This window comes from Arachis ipaensis, chromosome B4 (assembly GCF_059453495.1).
Source record: "Arachis ipaensis isolate K30076 ecotype BB chromosome B4, ASM5945349v1, whole genome shotgun sequence".
NCBI lineage: Eukaryota > Viridiplantae > Streptophyta > Magnoliopsida > Fabales > Fabaceae > Arachis > Arachis ipaensis.
This window is the reverse complement of record NC_142439.1, coordinates 87,515,568-87,537,800: the sequence shown is the minus strand read 5'-3', so window position 1 is coordinate 87,537,800 and position 22,233 is coordinate 87,515,568. Positions and strand designations below refer to the sequence as shown.

The 22,233-nt window shown below is 39.1% G+C and overlaps 1 non-coding gene across 1 annotated transcript; it reads left to right on the top strand.

The window, feature by feature from the left end:
* Positions 1 to 19,923: 19,923 nt before the first annotated feature.
* On the top strand, positions 19,924 to 20,031 carry LOC148568262 (small nucleolar RNA R71). Its single transcript, XR_015882224.1, has one exon. It is a non-coding gene; the product is annotated as a small nucleolar RNA R71 (small nucleolar RNA).
* The last annotated feature ends 2,202 nt before the right edge of the window (positions 20,032 to 22,233 follow it).

Below are 22,233 nucleotides of genomic sequence, written 5' to 3'. Positions count from 1 at the left end.
TTTAGGAATATGTTCTTTTCACGAATTTTTTTTTATCATTCTAGCAGTCTATTTTTATTATTAAATTTGTATTTAACATTGTTTATAGTATAAAATCTCAATAATTAAGTTATGTAAAATTAACATTCAATATTAAAAGATATTTATTATCATTGTTATTTAATATCCATTATCTTTGTGTAAAAAATTGTATTTTTTGAATCATTTATCTAAATCCTACAACTTTAAAATAAGTACTTTTATAACTAAAAATCCAAATACAAAATAACTTATTTATAAGCTGCTATAAATAAAAAATTTTATATTTTAAGCTCTTTTGAACTTATTTAAGAAATTTATCTAAAGTGGGTCTTAATCTCTCAATCTTATTCTCCTTTTAAATTCAGTCTAAAAATTCATAAATACACAAGTATAATGTCTTTAAGGAATTTTCATAAGAATAAATGATCTAGAATCTAGACTAATTTCTCTTTCTTAATTGTACATCTATTTAACAAGGCAGTACTGTGTTCATATCTATGTACATAAGAGACATAGATCCAGTGATACATATATATTATTTATTTGTTGAGTTATAAAATTTTAAATAGATACAGTTATACTAAAAGATATGTCTTCAATGTATCTCTTTTAAGTTATGATACTAAACATAATTCATGAGTTATCAAATTTTTTATTTTTGTCCTTTATTATTTTTTAAAAATTCAATTTTGTCCTTTATCTTTATCCTATTTTTCTTAATTCCATTTCATTTTCCTTTTGTCTGATCCATTTATACTACTTTTTCCTTCTGTTATTGTCGTTGCTGCCACTATCACTTCCTTTTGTCCAACACCTCTCTCTTTCTTTCTCTCTCTTTGTAATGACTCGCATTTTTAAAAATTTAAATAAAAAAGGTTCTAATTTATTTTATTAATTTAGACTCCTTATTTTTAAAAAACAACTTATTAAGAATAATTAAATTGATTTTTTTATGAATATTTTGAATTCAATTTTTTTAAAAAAAAAAAGAGAAAAAATAATTAATTTGATTATTGTAGTTTTTGATAGATATATTTTTATACGTTCCTAAAATAATATTTAGTATCATAATTATATTTTAAATTATTTTAATCTTAAGATTTTATAAAACTCTTATACTACTAATGTGTATTTTTATTACTAAATTTCTTATTTTTATACACATTCCTATTGTTTAACATGTATAATTTCTCATCCCTCACCTTCACAGACGTACATAGACACTAATCTCACTCTCAACCTTACCTTAACCCTAACCTACCCCCTTTCTTTACCCACACCCACACCTCAACAAAGAAAGAAAGTAGAGGAAAAGAAACAAGAGATGGAATTTGAGAGAGTTGAGAGGGAAAATCAGATCGTGAGGGAGAAGAAGAAGAGAGGGGGAGGGATGGCGGCGCGGGGTTTGCTGCCGCGCCGCCGCATCCAGCTTGCCATCACGCCTCACTGCCATCGACAGGAGCGTTAGGAGAGAGAGAGAGAGGGACAAACTCGCACGGGAGAGAGAGGAGGTTGCGCCGCACAGCCGTCGGAGCCATCATCCTGCCAGTCATCGCTGCTGCCAATGATGGAGCCGTCGCTGAATCCTGTGTCACCATCGTTCTTGCCAGCTTGCGAGAGAGAAGCACGATAAATCTCTTCCATTTCTGCTGTCCTGATTTTTTGAGAGAGAAGCTCATGGATGGAGGAAGGTGGAAAGAGATAAGAACTCCATTGAGAGAGGGAAGACGCCACTGTCATGCTTCATGGTCGCGGTGATAGATCTCGCGTCACCGTCACCCATGGCCGCTACTCTTACCGCCGCTCTATTTGGTTCTGTTTTGAGCTGTCTTGCCGTCTGGGTGGTCATTAACAACAACTGCCAGAGCCACCAGCGCCACTGTTACTCCTCAAATTTCGTCTCTCTTTCATTAGGGTTTGCTATCTCAACCACTTGAAGCTACCACCGGTTCTGTTGAGGGTTTCAGCTGTGAATGCCACCAGCACCAGCACCATCCTTCTTGTCTTGGTCTCAATTCTGGAAATCTTGAACCTACCATGATTTTACCTTTGTTCTGATCCAATGTTGTTTCTTGGTCAAATTCTTGTTTTAATTTCAATAGCTTGTCTTTGTTTTAGCACGGCCATTTTGCTCCTCTTATTTTTCTGCTGGGGCTGTCTTGAGTGTTGATGATTATGCCACTATGGAATTGCTAAAGTTGTTGCTGCCATGGATTTAAAAAGAAAGGGGATTATCGCGTTTAAATTATGCGGTTTTGACTAAGAGTTTTTAATTTAAGAAAGTCAAAAAGCTTATTGAATAATTACAAATAATTTATAAATGCTTTGTATGATCAATTAATGAGAATTGATGAAGTTGGAAATTGTTAGTTGGTGCGCAGAAATTGTAATTACACTTTGATTGTGTAAAATTCATTGCTCTTTCTTTCCCTGGTAATGGCGCCAAAAACATGATGCCAATACCATGGTTCACAACTTCGCACAACTGACCAGCAAGTGCACTGGGTCGTCCAAGTAATACCTTACGTAAGTAAGGGTCGAATCCCACGGAGATAGTTGGTATGAAGCAAGCTATGGTCACCTTGTAAATCTCAGTCAGGCTGATATAAAGTGATAATGGTGTTTTCGAATAATAATTAATAAAACAGGGATAGAAATACTTATGTAAATCATTGGTGAGAATTTCAGATAAGCGAATAGAGATGCTTTCGTTCCTCTGAACCTCTGCTTTCCTGCTATCTTCATCCAATCAGTCTTACTCCTTTCCATGGCTGGCTTTATGTGATACATCACCATTGTCAATGGCTACTTTCGGTCTTCTCTCGGGAAAATGATCCAAATGCCCTGTCACGGCACGGCTAATCGTCTGGAGGCATCACCCTTGTCAATGGTTTCATCTTATCCTCTCAGTGAAAATGATCAACGCACCCTGTCACGGCACGGCTATTCATCTGTCGGTTCTCGATCATGCTGGAATAGGATTTACTATCCTTTTGCGTCTGTCACTACGCCCGGCAATCGCGAGTTTGAAGCTCGTCACAGTCATTCAATCATTGAATCCTACTCGGAATACCATAGACAAGGTTTAGACCTTCCGGATTCTCTTGAATGCCGCCATCATTCTAGCTTACACCACGAAGATTCTGATTAAGAGATCTAAGAGATACTCATTCAATTCGAATGTAGAACGGAAGTGGTTGTCAGGCACGCGTTCATAGGGAATGATGATGATTGTCACGTTCATCACATTCAGGTTGAAGTGCGAATGAATATCTTGGAAGCGAAATAAGATGAATTGAATAGAAAACAATAGTACTTGCATTAATCTTTGAGGAACAGCAGAGCTCTACACCTTAATCTATAGAGTGTAGAAACTCTACCGTTAAAATTACATAAGTGAAAGGTCCAGGCATGGCCGAATGGCCAGCCCCTCTGATCTAAGAACCAGGCGTCCAAAGATGATCAAAGGATCAAAAAAATAATCCAAAGATGGTTCAAAAGATATCTAATACAATAGTGAAATGTCCTATTTATAATAAACTAGCTACTAGGGTTTACAGATGTAAGTAATTGATGCATAAATCCACTTCCGGGGCCCACTTGGTGTGTGCTTGGGCTGAGCTTTGAGTGTTGCACGTGTAGAGGTCCTCCTTGGAGTTGAACGCCAGCTTTTGTGCCAGTTTGGGCAGAAAGCTGGCGTTGAATGCCAGTTTGCGTCATCTATTCTTGGCCAAAGTATGGACTATTATACATTGCTGGAAAGCCCTGGATGTCTACTTTCCAACGCAATTGGAAGTGCGCCGTTTCGAGTTCTATAGCTCCAGAAAATCCACTTTGAGTGCAGGAAGGTCAGAATCCAACAGCATCAGCAGTCCTTCTTCAACCTCTGAATCTGATTTTTGCTCAAGTCCCTCAATTTCAGCTAGAAAATACCTGAAATCACAGAAAAACACACAAACTCATAGTAAAGTCCAGAAATGTGAATTTAACATAAAAACTAATGAAAACATCCCTAAAAGTAACTAGATACTGCTAAAAACATACTAAAAACAATGTCAAAAAGCGTATAAATTATCCGCTCATCACAACACCAAACTTAAATTATTGCTTGTCCCCAAGCAACTGAAAATCAAATAGGATAAAAAGAAGAGAATATACTATAAATTCCAAACTATCAATGAAACATAGCTTCAATCATATGAGCGGGACTTATAGCTTTTTGCCTCTTGAATAGTTTTGGCATCTCACTTTATCCATTGAGGTCCAGAATGATTGGCATCTATAGGAACTCAGAGTTCAAATAGTGTTATTGATTCTCCTAGTTCAGTATGATGATTCTTGAACACAGCTATTTTATGAGTCTTGGCCGTGGCCCTAAGCACTTTGTTTTCCAGTATTACCACCGGATACATAAATGCCACAGACACATAATTGGGTGAACCTTTTCAGATTGTGACTCAGCTTTGCTAAAGTCCCCAATTAGAGGTGTCCAGGGTTCTTAAGCACACTCTTCTTTTGCTTTGGACCTTGACTTTAACCGCTCAGTCTCAAGTTTTCACTTGACACCTACACGCCACAAGCACATGGTTAGGGACAGCTTGGTTTAGCCGCTTAGACCAGGATTTTATTCCTTTAGGCCCTCCTATCCAGTGATGCTCAAAGCCTTGGGATCCTTTTTATTTACCCTTGCCTTTTGGTTTTAAGGGTTATTGGCTTTTTCTGCTTGCTTTTTCTCTCTCTTTTTTTTTCTATATTTTTTTTCGCCTATTATTTTTTTTTCTTTTTTTTTTTGTAAGCTTTGTTCTTTGCTGCTTTTTCTTGCTTCAAGAATCATTTTTATGATTTTTCAGATTATCAAATAACATGTCTCCTAGTCATCATTCTTTCAAGAGCCAACATATTTAACATTCTTAAACAACAACTTCAAAAGATATATGCACTGTTCAAGCATTCATTCAGAAAACAAGAAGCATTGTCACCACATCAATATAATTAAACTAAGTTCAAGGATAAATTCGAAACTCATGTACTTCTTGTTCTTTTGAATTAAAACATTTTTCATTTAAGAGAGGTGATGGATTCATAGGACATTTATAACTTTAAGACAAAGTTACTAACTACTAATGATCATGTAATGAAGACACAAACATATATAATCACACAACATAGAAAACGAAAAACAGAAGAAATAAGAACAAGGAATGAATCCACCTTAGTGATGGTGGCGTTTCCTTCTTGAGGAACCAATGATGTCCTTGAGCTCTTCTATGTCTCTTCCTTGTCTTTGTTGCTCCTCCCTCATTACTTTTTGATCTTCTCTTATTTCATGGAGCATGATGGAGTGCTCTTGATGTTCCACCCTTAATTGTCCCATATTGGAACTCAATTCTCCTAGGGAGGTGTTGATTTGCTCCCAATAGTTTTGTGGAGGAAATTGCATTTGAGGCATCTCTGGGATCTCATGGTGATGAGCTTCTTGCGCCTCTTGAGCTCCATGAATGGGCTCTCTTGCTTGCTCCATCTTTTTCTTAGTGATGGGTGATGAGCGGATATTTTATACGCTTTTTGGGGTTAATTTCATATAGTTTTTAGTATGTTTTAGTTAGTTTTTAGTTCATTTCCATTAGTTTTTAGGAAAAATTCATATTTCTGGACTTTACTATGAGTTGTGTGTTTTTCTGTAATTTCAGGTATTTTTCTGACTGAAATTGAGGGAGCTGAGCAAAAATCTGATTCAGGCTGAAAAAAGGACTGCTGATGCTGTTGGATTCTGACCTCCCTGCACTCAAAGTGGATTTTCTGGAGCTACAGAACTCGAAATGGCGTGCTTCTAATTGCGTTGGAAAGTAGACATCCAGGGCTTTCCAGCAATATATAATAGTCTATACTTTGCTCAAGGATAGATGACGTAAACTGGCATTCAACGCCAGTTCTCTGCCCAATTCTGGCGTCCATCGCCAGAAAAGGATTAAAAGTTGGAGTTCAACGCCAGAAATGGATCCAAACCTGGCGTTGAACGCCCAAAATGGCCTTATGCACGTGAATTGCTTAAGTCTCAACCCCAGCACACACCAAGTGGGCCCCAGAAGTGGATCTCTATACCATCTGTTATAGTTTACTCAATTGCTGTAAACCTAGGCTACTAGTTTAGTATTTAAACAACTTTTAGAGACTTATCTTGTATCTCATAACATTTTAGATCTAAACTTTGTACTCTTTGACGGCATGAGTCTCTAAATTCCATTGTTGGGGGTGAGGAGCTCTGCTGTGTCTCGATGAATTAATGCAAGTATTTCTGTTTTCCATTCAAACATGCGTGTTCCTATCTAAGATATCCATTCGCGCCTAACTATGGAGAGGGTGATGATCAGTGACACTCATCACCTTCCACAATCCATGAACGTGTGTCTGACAATCACCTCCGTTCTACATCAGATTGAATGAATATCTCTTAGATTCCTTAATCAGAATCTCCGTGGTATAAGCTAGATTGATGGCGGCATTCATGAGAATCCGGAAAGTCTAAACCTTGTTTGTGGTATTCCGAGTAGGATTCAGGGATTGAATGACTGTGACGAACTTCAAACTCGCGAGTGCTGGGCGTAGTGACAGACGCAAAAGGAGGGTGAATCCTATTCCAGCACGATCGGGAACCTCAGATGATTAGTCGTGCTATGACAGAGCATTTGGATCATTTTCACAAAAGGAGGGGATGTAACCATTGACAACGGTGATGCCCCAACACACAGCTTGCCATAGAAGGACGTGCGTGCGTGAACCAGAGGACAGAGGAAAGCAGAGGTTCAGAAGACAAAGCATCTCCAAAACTCCAACATATTCTCCATTACTGCATAACAAGTAACCTTTAACCCATGCTCTCTTGTTTATTCGCAATTCAACTGATAAATACAATTGACTTTCTGACTAAGAATTGTAAGATAACCATAGATTGCTTCAAACCAACAATCTCCGTGGAATTCGACCCTTACTCACGTAAGGTATTACTTGGACGACCCAGTGCACTTGCTGGTTAGTGGTACGAGTTGTGAAAAGTGTGATTCACAATTCGTGCACCAAGTTTTTGGCGCCGTTGCCGGGGATTGTTCGTGTTTGGACAACTGACGGTTTATTTTGTTGCTTAGATTAGGAAAAATTTTTCTTGGTTTAGAGTCTCTTATTATTGTTTTTGGTTAAAATTTTAGAATCCTTATTTTCTCTTTCAAAAAAAAAAATTTTTTTTCTAAAAGTAATTTTTATTGAATTTTTCTTGTTTGATCTTTAGTTTTTCTTGTTTTGTGATTTTTCTTGTTTTTCTTGTGTCTTTTCAAAACATTAGTTTTCAAAAAATACTTCTTCAAAACAAGTGTTACATTCATAACTCATTTGGCTAGAGCGTTAGCCTGTGTTCTTGGTAATTGGGTTAGAATCTTTTATATTCTTTTCAAAATCTTCTTTTTCATAAATAATAATTTCTCTATTAAATTTTGTGCCAAACTTTAAGTTTGGTGTTTTCTTGTTGATTTCCCTTTGGTTTTCGAAAATTTTGGTTTGGTTTTCTAAAAATTTTAAGTTTGGTGTTCTTTCTTCATGTTCTTGTGTTCTTGTGAGTCTTCAAAGTGTTCTTGAGTTTTCCTTGTGACTTGATCTTAAAAATTTTAAGTTTGGTGTTCCTTGGTATTTTCTCTCCAAAATTTTCAAAAACAAGGAGCACTAGATCTAAAAATTTTGAATCCTGTGCTATCTTATTGTTTCTCTCTGTTTTAAAGCTAATTTTCGAAAATTACCTTTAAAATTCAGATTTTTACTTCAAAATTTAAAACCTTTTTCAAAAATCATCATATCCTTTTCAAAACTTCCTAACCACCTTCTCTCTCTCCTCATTTTTTCGAAAATTTTTAACCATTTTTATTTATTTTATTTTAATTTATTTCATTTTCGAAATAAATAAATAAAAATAAATTTTTTTATTTTACATCATCTCCCTTTCTCCATCATGGATCTAAGTGGAAATGAACAGTCCAGGAGGACTCTGGGGTCATATTCTAACCTCTCTACTGCTTCATATGGGAGTAGCATCTGCATACCCTCCATTGGAGTCAGTAGCTTTGAGTTGAATCCTCAGCTCATTATCATGGTGCAGCAAAGTTGCCAGTATTCCGGTCTTCCACAGGAAGAACCTACAGAGTTTCTGGCACAGTTTCTACAGATTGCTGACACAGTACATGATAAAGAAATAGATCAGGATGTCTACAGACTGTTACTATTTCCATTTGCTGTAAAAGATCAAGCTAAGAGGTGGTTGAATAACCAACCTAAGGCCAGCATAAGGACATGGAAACAGCTAACAGAAAAATTCCTGAATCAATACTTTCCCCCAAAACGGATGACACAGTTAAGGCTGGACATCCAAGGCTTCAAACAAGGAGATAATGAATCTCTTTATGATGCCTGGGAGAGATACAGAGAGATGCTACGAAAATGCCCCTCTGAAATATTTTCAGAGTGGGTTCAGTTAGACATCTTCTATTATGGGCTTGCAGAAGGAGCTCAGATGTCTCTTGATTACTCAGCTGGTGGATCTATCCACATGAGAAAGACAATTGAAGAGGCTCAAGAGCTCATTGATACAGTTGCCAAGAATCAGCATCTGTACCTAAGCAGTGACCCTTCCATGAAAGAAGAGGTTAAGACAGCAACTGCTGAACTCAGTCCTGTAAAACAAGCTGCTGAATTCAATCAGCAGTTGGACTTTCTAACAAGGCAACTAGCCAAATTTAAAGATAGGCTACAAGAGACAAGAATGGCAAATATACATATGGAAGAACAGTTTAGGCAAACAAAACAACAGCTATCAAGACAAATAACAGAAGAATGCCAAGCAGTTCAATTAAGAAGTGGAAAAACATTAAATAACCCACCTCAAGGCAGCAAAAAGCCAAGAAATGAGCAAACCACCCAAGATTCACCTGAGGACAGTAAGAGCCCAGGGAAAATTAATTCTGGCGCTAAAACGCCAGAAAATTGGTAGAAGGCTGGCGCTGAACGCCCAGACCATGGCCAAAACTGGCGTTCAACGCCAGAAACGAAGCAGGAGTGGCGTTCAATGCCAGAAATGGGCAAGGATCTGGCGTTGAACGCCCAAAATGGGCAGGATCTGGCGCTGAACGCCCAAAATGGGCACAATTCTGGCGTTCAGACGCCAGGAACAGACAAGGAGTTGGCATCTAACGTCACTCCAGTTTCTAACTCTGGCACTCAATTGCCAGTGAGGGATCAGGCTCACACAAATGCTGATAACAACCCCTCTAAAAAGGCTTCTTCAACCACTTCTGTAGGCAGTAAATCTACAGCAACTAAGGTTGAAGAATATAAAGCCAAGATACCTTATCCTCAAAAACTCCGGAAAGAGGAGCAGGATAAGCAATTTGCTCGCTTTGCAGATTACCTCAGGACTCTTGAAATAAAGATTCCATTTGCAGAAGCACTTGAGCAAATACCTTCTTATGCCAAGTTCATGAAAGAGATCTTGAGTCATAAAAAGGATTGGAGAGAAACAGAAAGAGTTCTCCTCACTGAAGAATGCAGTGCAGTCATTCTGAAAAGCTTTCCTGAGAAGCTCAAAGACCCTGGGAGTTTTCTGATACCATGCATATTAGAAGGTCAATGCACCAAGACAGCTTTATGTGATCTTGGGGCAAGCATCAACCTAATACCTGCATCCACTATCAGAAAGCTTGGCTTAACTGAAGAAGTTAAACCAACCAGGACATGTCTCCAACTTGCTAATGGCTCCACTAAATACCCATCAGGCATGATTGAAGACATGATTGTCAGAGTTGGGCCATTCGCCTTTCCCACTGACTTTGTTGTGTTGGAAATGGAGGAGCACAAGAGTGCTACTCTCATTCTAGGAAGACCCTTCCTAGCAACTGGACGATCTCTCATTGACGTCCAACAGGGGAAAATAACCCTGAGAGTCAATGATGATGAGTTTAAGTTGAACGCTGTCAAAGCCATGCAGCATCCTGACACATCAAAAGACTGCATGAAAGTTGATCTTATTGACTCTTTGGTAGAAGAGATCAACATGGCTGAGAGTCTCGAATCAGAGTTGGAAAACATCTTCAAAGATGTTCAGCCTGATTTAGAGGATTCAGAGGACATGAAAGAGCCTCTGAAAATTTTTCTGGAAGAAGAAAAACCTCCTAAACCCGAGCTCAAGCCATTACCACCATCCTTGAAATATGCATTTCTGGGAGAAGGTGACACTTTTCCAGTGATCATAAGCTCTGCCTTAAATTCACAGGAAGAGGAAGCACTTATTCAAGTGCTAAGGACACACAAGACAGCTCTTGGGTGGTCCATAGGTGACCTTAAGGGCATAAGCCCAGCTAGATGCATGCACAAAATCTTATTGGAGGATAATGCCAAACCAGTGGTTCAACCACAGAGGCGGCTAAATCCAGCCATGAAGGAAGTGGTGCAGAAAGAGGTCACCAAATTACTAGAGGCTGGGATTATTTATCCTATTTCTGATAGCCCCTGGGTGAGCCCTGTCCAAGTCGTCCCAAAAAAGGGAGGCATGACAGTGATTCATAATGAAAAAAATGAACTGGTTCCTACAAGAACAATTACAGGGTGGCGCATGTGTATTGACTACAGAAGGCTCAATACAGCCACCAGAAAGGATCATTTTCCTTTACCATTCATAGACCAGATGCTAGAAAGACTAGCAGGTCATGATTATTACTGCTTTTTGGACGGCTACTCAGGCTATAACCAGATTGCAGTAGATCCTCAGGATCAAGAGAAAACGGCATTCACATGTCCATCTGGAGTGTTTGCTTATAGAAGGATGCCATTTGGGCTGTGTAATGCGCCTGCAACCTTCCAGAGATGCATGCTCTCTATTTTCTCTGATATGGTGGAAAAATTTCTGGAAGTCTTCATGGATGACTTCTCAGTATATGGAGACTCATTCAGCTCCTGTCTTGATCACCTGAAACTTGTTCTGAAAAGATGCCAAGAGACCAACCTAGTTTTAAACTGGGAAAAATGTCACTTCATGGTGACTGAAGGGATTGTTCTTGGGCATAAAATCTCAAACAAGGGAATAGAGGTGGATCAAGCAAAAATAGAGGTAATTGAAAAGTTACCACCACCTGCCAATGTTAAGGCAATCAGAAGCTTTCTGGGGCACGCAGGATTCTATAGGAGGTTTATAAAGGATTTTTCAAAAATCGCAAAACCTCTAAGCAATCTGCTAGCTGCCGACACGCCATTTGTGTTTGACACAGAGTGCCTGCAGGCGTTTGAAACGCTGAAAGCTAAGCTGGTCACAACACCAGTTATTTCTGCACCAGACTGGACATTACCATTTGAGCTAATGTGTGATGCCAGTGATCACGCCATTGGTGCAGTGTTGGGACAGAGGCATGACAAGCTTCTGCACGTCATTTATTACGCTAGTCGCGTTCTAAATGATGCCCAGAAAAATTACACTACCACAGAAAAAGAATTACTTGCAGTGGTTTACGCCATTGACAAGTTCAGATCATACTTAGTAGGATCAAAAGTGATTGTGTATACTGATCATGCTGCTCTTAAATATCTACTCACAAAGCAGGATTCAAAACCCAGGCTCATTAGATGGGTGTTGCTTCTGCAAGAGTTTGATATAGAAATAAGAGACAGAAAAGGGACAGAGAACCAAGTGGCTGATCATCTGTCCCAGATAGAGCTAGTAGAAGGGACGCCCCTCCCCTCTCTTGAGATCTCTGAGACTTTTCTGGATGAGCATTTATTTGCCATTCAGGAAACACCATGATTTGCCGATATTGCAAACTATAAAGCTGCAAGGTTCATACCCAAGGAGTACAAAAGGATACAAAAGAAGAAATTAATTACTGATGCAAAGTACTACTTGTGGGATGAACCCTATCTCTTTAAGAGATGTGCAGACGGAATAATCCGTAGGTGTGTGCCTAGAGAAGAAGCACAGAGGATCCTGTGGCATTGCCATGGATCTCAATATGGAGGCCATTTCGGAGGTGAGTGAACAGCCACCAAGGTCCTCCAATGTGGCTTCTATTGGCCCACACTCTATAAAGATTCCCGAGAGTTTGTACGTAACTGTGACAGTTGCCAAAGAGCTGGTAATCTGCCTCATGGTTACGCCATGCCTCAACAAGGAATCTTGGAAATTGAGTTGTTTGATGTATGGGGAATTGACTTCATGGGACCTTTCCCACCATCATTCTCAAACACTTATATTCTGGTGGCAGTTGACTTCTGCAACAAACAGCTTTACTCTGCCATGGTCCGGTATGGGATTCGCCACAAGGTGGCGACTCCATATCATCCACAGACTAATGGACAAGCTGAAGTCTCTAACAGAGAGCTAAAAAGAATTCTAGAGCGGACTGTAAATACCCGTAGAAAGGATTGGGCAAGGAGCTTGGATGATGCTCTGTGGGCTTACAGAACAGCATTCAAGACCCCTATAGGGACCTCTCCATACCAACTGGTGTATGGTAAGGCATGTCACCTGCCCGTAGAACTGGAACATAAGGCCTACTGGGCAACCAGATTCCTAAAATGCCAAGCTTTATAAAGAGAAATAAAAAAAGTGGCATGACAGAAAGCTGTCATCTAGAATCTTTGAACCAGGACAGAAGGTTCTGCTGTTCAACTCTAGACTCAGGCTATTCCCCGGGAAATTGAAATCCCGGTGGAGGGGACCATACGTGATTACAAGCGTATCACCATATGGTTATGTAGAGCTTCAAGATATTGACTCTGACAAGAAGTTCATTGTTAATGGACAGAGAATCAAGCACTATCTTGAAGGCAATGTTGAGCAAGAGTGCTCAAGGTTGAAGCTAGATTAAAAGCTCAGCAAGGTCTAGCTAAGGACATTAAAGAAGCGCTTGTTGGGAGGCAACCCAATTTTTATTTATTTTCATGGTTTTTCATGTTTTATTAGGTTCATGATCATGTGGAGTCACAAAATAAATATTAAAAATTGAAAACGGAATCAAAAACAGCAGAAGAAAAATCACACCCTGGAGGAAGCACCTGTCTGGCGTTCAACGCCAGAACAGAGCATGGTTCTGGCACTGAACGCCCAGAACAAGCATGGTTTTGGCGTTCAACGCCAGAAATGGCTAGTAAATGGGCATTGAACGCCCAAAATGGGCACCAACCTGGCGCTGAACGCCCAGAGTTGTGTGCAAGGGCATTTTGCATGCCTAAATTGGTGCAGGGATGTAAATGCCTTGACACCTCAAGATCTGTGGACCTCACATGATCATTTCAAGATCTGTGGACCCCACAGGATCCCCACCTTCCCTCCTCATAATCCTAGTTTTTTTTCCACATCTTCTTCTTCATCTATTTCTTCTTCTTTTGCTCGAGGGCGAGCAACATTCTAAGTTTGGTGTGGTAAAACAATTATGTGAAGGATCTATAGCTCAGTGGTAGAACATGTGGCTGCAAATCAAGAGATCCCTGAGATACCTCAGGGGATGCACTTCCCTCCACATAATTATTGGAAGCAACTGAGGATAGAAATACCAAAAATCACTAGGAATCAAGCCACAAAGGCAAGGAAGAGACATAAAAGAGCTCAAGAACATCATTGGTTCCTCAAGAAGGAAATGCCATCATCACTAAGGTGGACTCGTTCCTTGTTCTTACTTTCTCTGTTTTTCGTTTTCTCTATGTTAAGTGCTTATCTATGTTTGTGTCTTCATTACATGATCATTAGTAGTAATTAGTGTCTATTTTGATTTTATCCCCAATTAAGTTATAGTCTATTTTTCTCATCATCAGCAAACATGAATAAAATAGTAGATCTTTTGAATAAGAGGCAATAAAATTTCGAGTTTTTAATAAGAAAAATTCTAATTAGTAACATGTGGTGGCAATGCTTTCTGTCTTCTGAATGAATGCTTGAACAGTGCATATGTCTTTTGAATTTGTTGTTTAAGACTGTTAAATATGTTGGCTCTTGAAAGAATGATGAACATGAGACATGTTATTGATAATCTAAAAAATCATAAAAACGATTCTTGAAGCAAGAAAAAGCAGCAAAGAACAAAGCTTGCAGAAAAAATATATATATAATAAAATAGGCGAAAAAAAAATATAGAAAGAAAAAGAAAAAGTAAGCAGAAAAAGCCAAAAGCTCTTAAAACCAAGAGGCAAGAGCAAAAAGCCAATAACCCTTAAAACCAAAAGGCAAGGGCAAATAAAAAGGATCCCAAAGCTTTGAGCATCAGTGGATAGGAGGGCCTAAAGGAATAAAATCCTGGTCTAAGCGGCTAAACCAAGCTGTCCCTAACCATGTGCTTGTGGCGTGTAGGTGTCAAGTGAGAACTTGAGACTGAGAGGTTAAAGTCAAGGTCCAAAGTAAAAAGAAGAGTGTGCTTAAGAACCCTGGACACCTCTAATTGGGGGCTTTAGCAAAGCTGAGCCACAATCTGAAAAGGTTCACCCAATTATGTGTCTGTGGCATTTATGTATCCGGTGGTAATACTGGAAAACAAAGTGCTTAGGGCCACGGCCAAGACTCATAAAATAGCTGTGTTCAAGAATCATCATACTGAAATAGGAGAATCAATAACACTATCTGAATTCTAAGTTCCTATAGATGCCAATCACTCTGAGCTTCAATGGATAAAGTGAGATGCCAAAACTGTTCGGAAGCAAAAAGCTACTAGTCCCGCTCATCTAATTAGAATCTGAGCTTCACTCAAAAACTCTGAGATATTATTGCTTCTCAACCTATTAGTCTCCTATTTTATTTGTCTAGTTGCTTGAGGACAAGCAACAGTTTAAGTTTGGTGTTGTGATGAGCAGATATTTTATACGCTTTTTGGGGTTAATTTCATATAGTTTTTAGTATGTTTTAGTTAGTTTTTAGTTCATTTCCATTAGTTTTTAGGAAAAATTTATATTTCTGGACTTTACTATGAGTTGTGTGTTTTTCTGTAATTTCAGGTATTTTTCTGGCTGAAATTGAGGGAGCTGAGCAAAAATCTGATTCAGGCTGAAAAAAGGACTGCTAATGCTGTTGGATTCTGACCTCCCTGCACTCAAAGTGGATTTTCTGGAGCTACAAAACTCAAAATGGCGTGCTTCTAATTGCGTTGGAAAGTAGACATCCAGGGATTTCCAGCAATATATAATAGTCTATACTTTGCTCAAGGATAGATGACGTAAACTGGCGTTCAACGCCAGTTCTCTGCCCAATTCTGGCGTCCAGCGCCAGAAAAGGATTAAAAGTTGGAGTTCAACGCCAGAAATGGATCCAAACCTGGCGTTGAACGCCCAAAATGGCCTTATGCACGTGAATTGCTTAAGTCTCAGCCCCAGCACACACCAAGTGGGCCCCAGAAGTGGATCTCTATACCATCTGTTATAGTTTACTCAATTGCTGTAAACCTAGGCTACTAGTTTAGTATTTAAACAACTTTTAGAGACTTATCTTGTATCTCATGACATTTTAGATCTAAACTTTGTACTCTTTGACTGCATGAGTCTCTAAATTCCATTGTTGGGGGGTGAGGAGCTCTGCTGTGTCTCGATGAATTAATGCAAGTATTTCTGTTTTCCATTCAAACATGCGTGTTCCTATCTAAGATATCCATTCGCGCCTAACTATGGAGAGGGTGATGATCAGTGACACTCATCACCTTCCTCAATCCATGAACGTGTGTCTGACAATCACCTCCGTTCTACATCAGATTGAATGAATATCTCTTAGATTCCTTAATCAGAATCTCCGTGGTATAAGCTAGATTGATGGCGGCATTCATGAGAATCCAGAAAGTCTAAACCTTGTCTGTGGTATTCCGAGTAGGATTCAGGGATTGAATGACTGTGACGAACTTCAAACTCGCGAGTGCTGGGCGTAGTGACAGACGCAAAAGGAGGGTGAATCCTATTCCAGCACGATCGGGAACCTCAGATGATTAGCCGTGCTGTGACAGAGCATTTGGATCATTTTTACAAGAGGAGGGGATGTAACCATTGACAACGGTGATGCCCCAACACACAGCTTGCCATAGAAGGACGTGCGTGCGTGAACCAGAGGACAGAGGAAAGCAGAGGTTCAGAAGACAAAGCATCTCCAAAACTTCAACATATTCTCCATTACTGCATAACAAGTAACCTTTAACCCATGCTCTCTTGTTTATTCGCAATTCAACTGATAAATACAATTGACTTCCTGACTAAGAATTTCAAGATAACTATAGATTGCTTCAAACCAACAATCTCCGTGGGATTCGACCCTTACTCACGTAAGGTATTACTTGGACGACCCAGTGCACTTGCTGGTTAGTGGTACGAGTTGTGAAAAGTGTGATTCACAATTCGTGCACCAATGGGCTTCTCTTCCTTAATAGGAGTGTTCCCTTCTATGAAAGCTCCAGCTGAGTAACATAGATGGCAGATAAGATGAGGAAAACCTAGCCTTGCCATGGGGGATGACTTTTCGGCTATTTTGTAGAGTTCATTAGAGATGACTTCATGAACTTCTATTTCCTCTCCAATCATGATGCTGTGAATCATGATGGCCCGATCCACAGTGACTTCAGATCGGTTGCTAGTGGGAATGATTGAGCATTGAATGAACTCCAACCATCCTCTAGCCACAGGCTTGAGGTCCAATCTTCTTAGTTGAACCGGCTTGCCCTTGGAGTCAATCTTTCATTGAGCTCCTTCCACACATATGTCCATAAGGACTTGGTCCAACCTTTGATTAAAGTTGACCCTTCTAGTGTAGGGGCGTGCATCTCCTTGCATCATAGGCAAGTTAAACGCCAACCTCACATTTTCCGGACTAAAATCTAAGTATTTCCCCCGAACCATTGTAACATAGTTCTTTGGATCCGGGTTCTTACTTTGATCATGGTTCTTGGTGATCCATGCATTGGCATAGAACTCTTGAACCATTAGGATGCCGACTTGTTGGATGGGGTTTGTTAGAACTTACCAACCTCTTCTTTGAATTTCATGTCAGATCTCCGGATACTCATTTCTTTTGAGTTTGAAAGGGACCTTAGGGATCACCTTCTTCTTGGCCACAACATCATAGAAGTGGTCTTGATGGGCTTTGGAGATGAACCTTTCCATCTCCCATGACTCGGAGGTGGAAGTTTTTGTCTTCCCTTTTCCCTTTCTAGAGGATTCTCCGGTCTTAGGTGCCATCAATGGTAATGGAAAAACAAAAAGCTTATGCTTTTACCACACCAAACTTAGAATATTGCTCGCCCTCGAGCAATAAAAGAAAGAATAGATGAAGAAGAAGAAGAAAATATGGAGAAGAGGGGTGAAGTGTGTTTCGGCCAAGTAGAGAGGAGAGGGTTGTGTTGTGTGAAAATGAGGAAGAATGGAGGGCTATATATAGGGGAGGGAGGTGGGTTAAGGTTCGGCCATTTAGGGTGGGTTTGGGTGGGAAATTGGTTTTGAATTTTGAAGGTAGGTGGAGTTTATGAGGTAGGTTTATGGGGAAGAGTGGATGGATGTGAGTGGTGAAGAGGTGATGGGGAAGAGAGATTGAGGTGATTGGTGAAGGGTTTTTGGGGAAGAGTGTTTATGGGGTTGTGTGAAAGAGAGTGGTGAGGGATGAGAGGAAGTGAGTGGAGGTAGGTGGGGATCCTGTGGGGTCTACAGATCCTGAGATGATCCTGTGGGGTCCACAGATCCTGAGATGATCCTGTGGGGTCCACAGATCCTGAGATGATCCTATGGGGGCCACAGATCTTGAGGTGTCAAGGCATTTACATCCCTGCACCAATTTAGGCATGCAAAATGCCCTTGCACACAACTCTGGGCGTTCAACGCCAGGTTGGTGCCCATTTTGGGCGTTCAACGCCCATTTACTAGCCATTTCTGGTGTTGAACACCAGAACCATGCTTGTTCTGGGCGTTCAGCGCCAGGATGCTGCCCATTTTGGGCGTTCAGCGCCAGAACCATGCTTTGTTCTGGCGTTGAACGCCAGGCAGATGCTCCTCCAGGGTGTGATTTTTCTTCTGCTGTTTTTGATTCCGTTTTCAATTTTTATATTCATTTTGTGACTCCACATGATCATGAACCTATAAAGACATATAACTAAGAAAAATATTGTTAGATAAATAAAAATTGGGTTGCCTCCCAACAAGCGCTTCTTTAATGTCAATAGCTTGACAGTGGGCTCTCATGGAACCTCATAAATGTTCAGAGCATTGTTGAGACTCTCCAACACCAAACTTAGAGTTTGGATATGGGAGTTCAACACCAAACTTAGAGTTTGGTTGTGGCCTCCCAACACCAAACTTAGAGTTTGACTGTGGGGGCTTTGTTTGACTCTGCTTTGAGAGAAGCTTTTTCTGCTTCCTCTCCATGGATGCAGAGAGAGATCCTTGAGTTGTAAATACAAGGTTGTCCTTATTCATTTGAAGGATCAATTCTCCTCTGTCCACATCAATCACAGCTCTTGCTGTGGCTAGGAAAGGTCTTCCTAGGATGATGGATTCATCCTCTTCCTTTACAGTATCCAGGACTATGAAATCAGCAGGGATGTAAAGGCCTTCAACCTTTACTAACACGTCCTCTACTTGTCCATAAGCCTGTTTTCTTGAATTATCTGCCATCTCTAATGAGATTCTAGCAGCTTGCACCCCATAGATTCCCAGTTTCTCTATTATAGAGAAGGGCATGAGGTTTATCCCTGAACCAAGGTCACACAGAGCCTTAAAGATCATGGTGCCTATAGTACAAGGTATTATGAACTTTCCAGGATCCTGTCTCTTCTGAGGCAATGTCAGTTGATCCAGATCACTTAGTTCATTGATGAACAAGGGAGGTTCAGCTTCCCAAGTATCAATGCCAAATAATTTGGCATTCAGCTTCATGATTGCACCAAGAAACTTGGCTGTTTGCTCTTCAGTAACATCCTCATTCTCTTCAGAAGAGGAATACTCATCAGAGCTCATGAATGGCATCAGGAGGTTTAATGGGATCTCTATGGTCTCTAGATGAGCCTCAGAGTCCTTTGGTTCCTCAGAGGGAAGCTCCTTATTGATCACTGGACGTCCCAGGAGGTCTTCCTCCTTGGGATTCACGTCCTCCTCTCCCTCATTGGGTTCGGCCATTTTAGTTATGTCAATGGCCTTGCACTCTCCTTTTAGATTTTCTTCTGTATTGCTTGGGAGAGTGCTAGGAGGGATTTCAGTGATCCTTTTACTCAGCTGGCCCACTTGTGCTTCCAAATTTCTAATGGAAGACCTTGTTTCATTCATGAAACTTACAGTGGCCTTGGATAGATCAGAGACTAAGTTTGCTAAGCTAGATGGATTCTGCTCAGAATTCTCTGTCTGTTGCTGAGTGGATGATGGAAGGGGTTTATTATTGTTAAACCTGTTTCTTCCACCATTATTAAAGCCTTGTTGAGGCTTTTGATCCTTCCATGAGAAATTTGGATGATTTCTCCATGATGAGTTATAGGTGTTTCCATAAGGTTCACCTAAGTAATTCACCTCTGCTATTGCAGGGTTCTCAGGATCATAAGCTTCTTCTTCAGAAGATGCCTCTTGAGTACTGTTGGATGCAGCTTGCATTCCATTCAGACTCTGAGAAATCATATTGACTTGCTGAGTCAATATTTTGTTCTGAGCCAATATGGCATTCAGAGTATCAACCTTAAGAACTCCCTTCTTCATAGGCGTCCCATTATTCACAGGATTCCTTTCAGAAGTGTACATGAACTGGTTATTTGCAACCATGTCAATGAGTTCTTGAGCTTCTGCAGGCGTTTTCTTTAGGTGAATGGATCCACCTGCAGAAGTATCTAATGACATCTTTGATAGCTCAGATAAACCATCATAGAATATATCCAGGATGGTCCATTCTGAAAGCATGTCAGAAGGACACTTTTTGGTCAACTGTTTGTATCTTTCCCAAGCTTCATAGAGGAATTCACCTTCTTTCTGTCTGAAGGTTTGAACATCCACTCTAAGCTTGCTCAGCTTTTGAGGAGGAAAGAACTTGGCTAAGAAAGCCGTGACCAGCTTATCCCAAAAGTTCAGGCTGTCTCTGGGTTGAGAGTCCAACCAGATTCTAGCTCTGTCTCTTACAGCAAAAGGGAAAAGCATGAGCCTGTAGACTTCAGGATCTACTCCATTAGTCTTAACAGTATCACATATCTGCAAGAATTCAGTTAAGAACTGAAAAGGATCTTCAGATGGAAGTCCATGAAACTTGCAGTTCTGCTGCATCAGAGAAACTAATTGAGGTTTCAGCTCAAAGTTGTTTGCTCCAATGGCAAGAATGGAGATGCTTCTTCCATGTAAATTGGAATTAGGTGCAGTAAAGTCACCAAGCATTCTCCTTGCATTATTATTATTTTCGGCTGCCATCTCTTCTTCCTGTTCGAAAATTTCTGAAAGGTTATCTCTGGATTGTTGTATTTTAGCTTCTCTTAGTTTTCTCTTCAGAGTCCTTTCAGGTTCTGGATCTGCTTCAACAAGAATATTCTTGTCCTTGCTCCTGCTCGTATGACAAAGAAGAGGGCACAGAAATAATAATAATAATAATATGGATCCTTTATACCACAGTATAGTGGTCCTTGTGTTAGTAGAAGAAAAAAAGAAAAAAATTTGAACTCAGAGAAAGAGAGGGTTCGGATTTTTGGTGGTGTGAGGAAGAGATGTTAGTAGATGAATAAATAAATAGAAGGGGATGAGAGAGAAGGAATTTTCGAAAATAATTTTTGAAAAAGAGTTAGTGATTTTTGAAAATAGTTTTTGAAAAATGTTAGTAATTTTCGAAAATTAAGATTTAAAAATTAAAATAATTAGTTAATTAAAAAGAGATTTTTGAAAAAGAGGGAAGATATTTTCGAAAATTAGAGAGAGAGAGTTAGTTAGGTGGTTTTGAAAAAGATAAGAAACAAACAAAAAGTTAGTTAGTTAGTTGAAACAAATTTTGAAAAGATAAGAAGTTAGGAAGTTAGAAAAGATATTTTGAAATCAAATTTTTGAAAAAGATAAGATGAAAAGAAATTTTTGAAAAGATATGATAGAAATTAGTTTTGAAAAAGATTTGATTTTTAAAATCACAATTAATGACTTGGTTCACAAGAAATCACAAGATATGATTCTAGAACTTAAAGTTTGAATCTTTCTTATCAAGCAAGTAACAAACTTGAAATTTTTGAATCAAAACATTAATTGTTGATGTTATTTTCGAAAATATGATGTAAAATTAAGAAAACGATAAGATTTTCAAATTGAAAATTTGATTTGACTCATAAGAAACAATTTGATTTTAAAAATTTTTGAAAAAATCAACTCAAATTTTCGAATTTGATGAGAGAAAAAGGGGAAGATAATTTTTTTGATTTTTGAATTTTTATGATGAGGGAGAAAAATATGAAAATTATGCAATGCATGAGAATTTTAGATCAAAACATGTGATGCATGCAAGAATGCTATGAATGTCAAGATGAACACCAAGAACACTATGAAGATCATGATGAACATCAAGAACATATTTTTGAAAAATTTTTAATGCAAAGAAAACATGCAAGACACCAAACTTAGAATTCTTTAATGCTTAGACACTAAAAATTCAAGAATGCATATGAAAAACAAGAAAAGACACAAAACATGAAATCATCAAGATCAAACAAGAAGACTTACCAAGAACAACTTGAAGATCATGATGAACACTATGAATGCATGAATTTTCTAAAAATGCAAGATGCATATGCAAGTGACACCAAACTTATGATATGACTCAAGACTCAAACAAGAAACACAACAAATATTTTTTATTTTTATGATTTTCTAATTTTTTTGGATTTTTTCGAAAATTATTTGAAAAACAAAAATAAGGATTTCAAAATCTTTAATATGAATTCCAGGAATCTTGTGCTCTTAGTCTAAAGCTTCAGTCCAGGAATTAGACATGGCTCACTAGCCAGCCAAGCTTTCAATGAAAACTCCAGTCCAAAATACTAGACATGGCCAATGGCCAGCCAAGATTCAGCAAACATAGATACCTCTCATGTATACAACAGCTGATATTTCATCCAACTTCATATACTTATGAGTGGAAGCCTCAGTCCAAAAGAATTTAGACATGGCTTTACAGCCAGCCAGGCTTCACATGCTTCATGAAACACTAGAATTTATTCTTAAAAATTCTGAAGGAAAATAGAT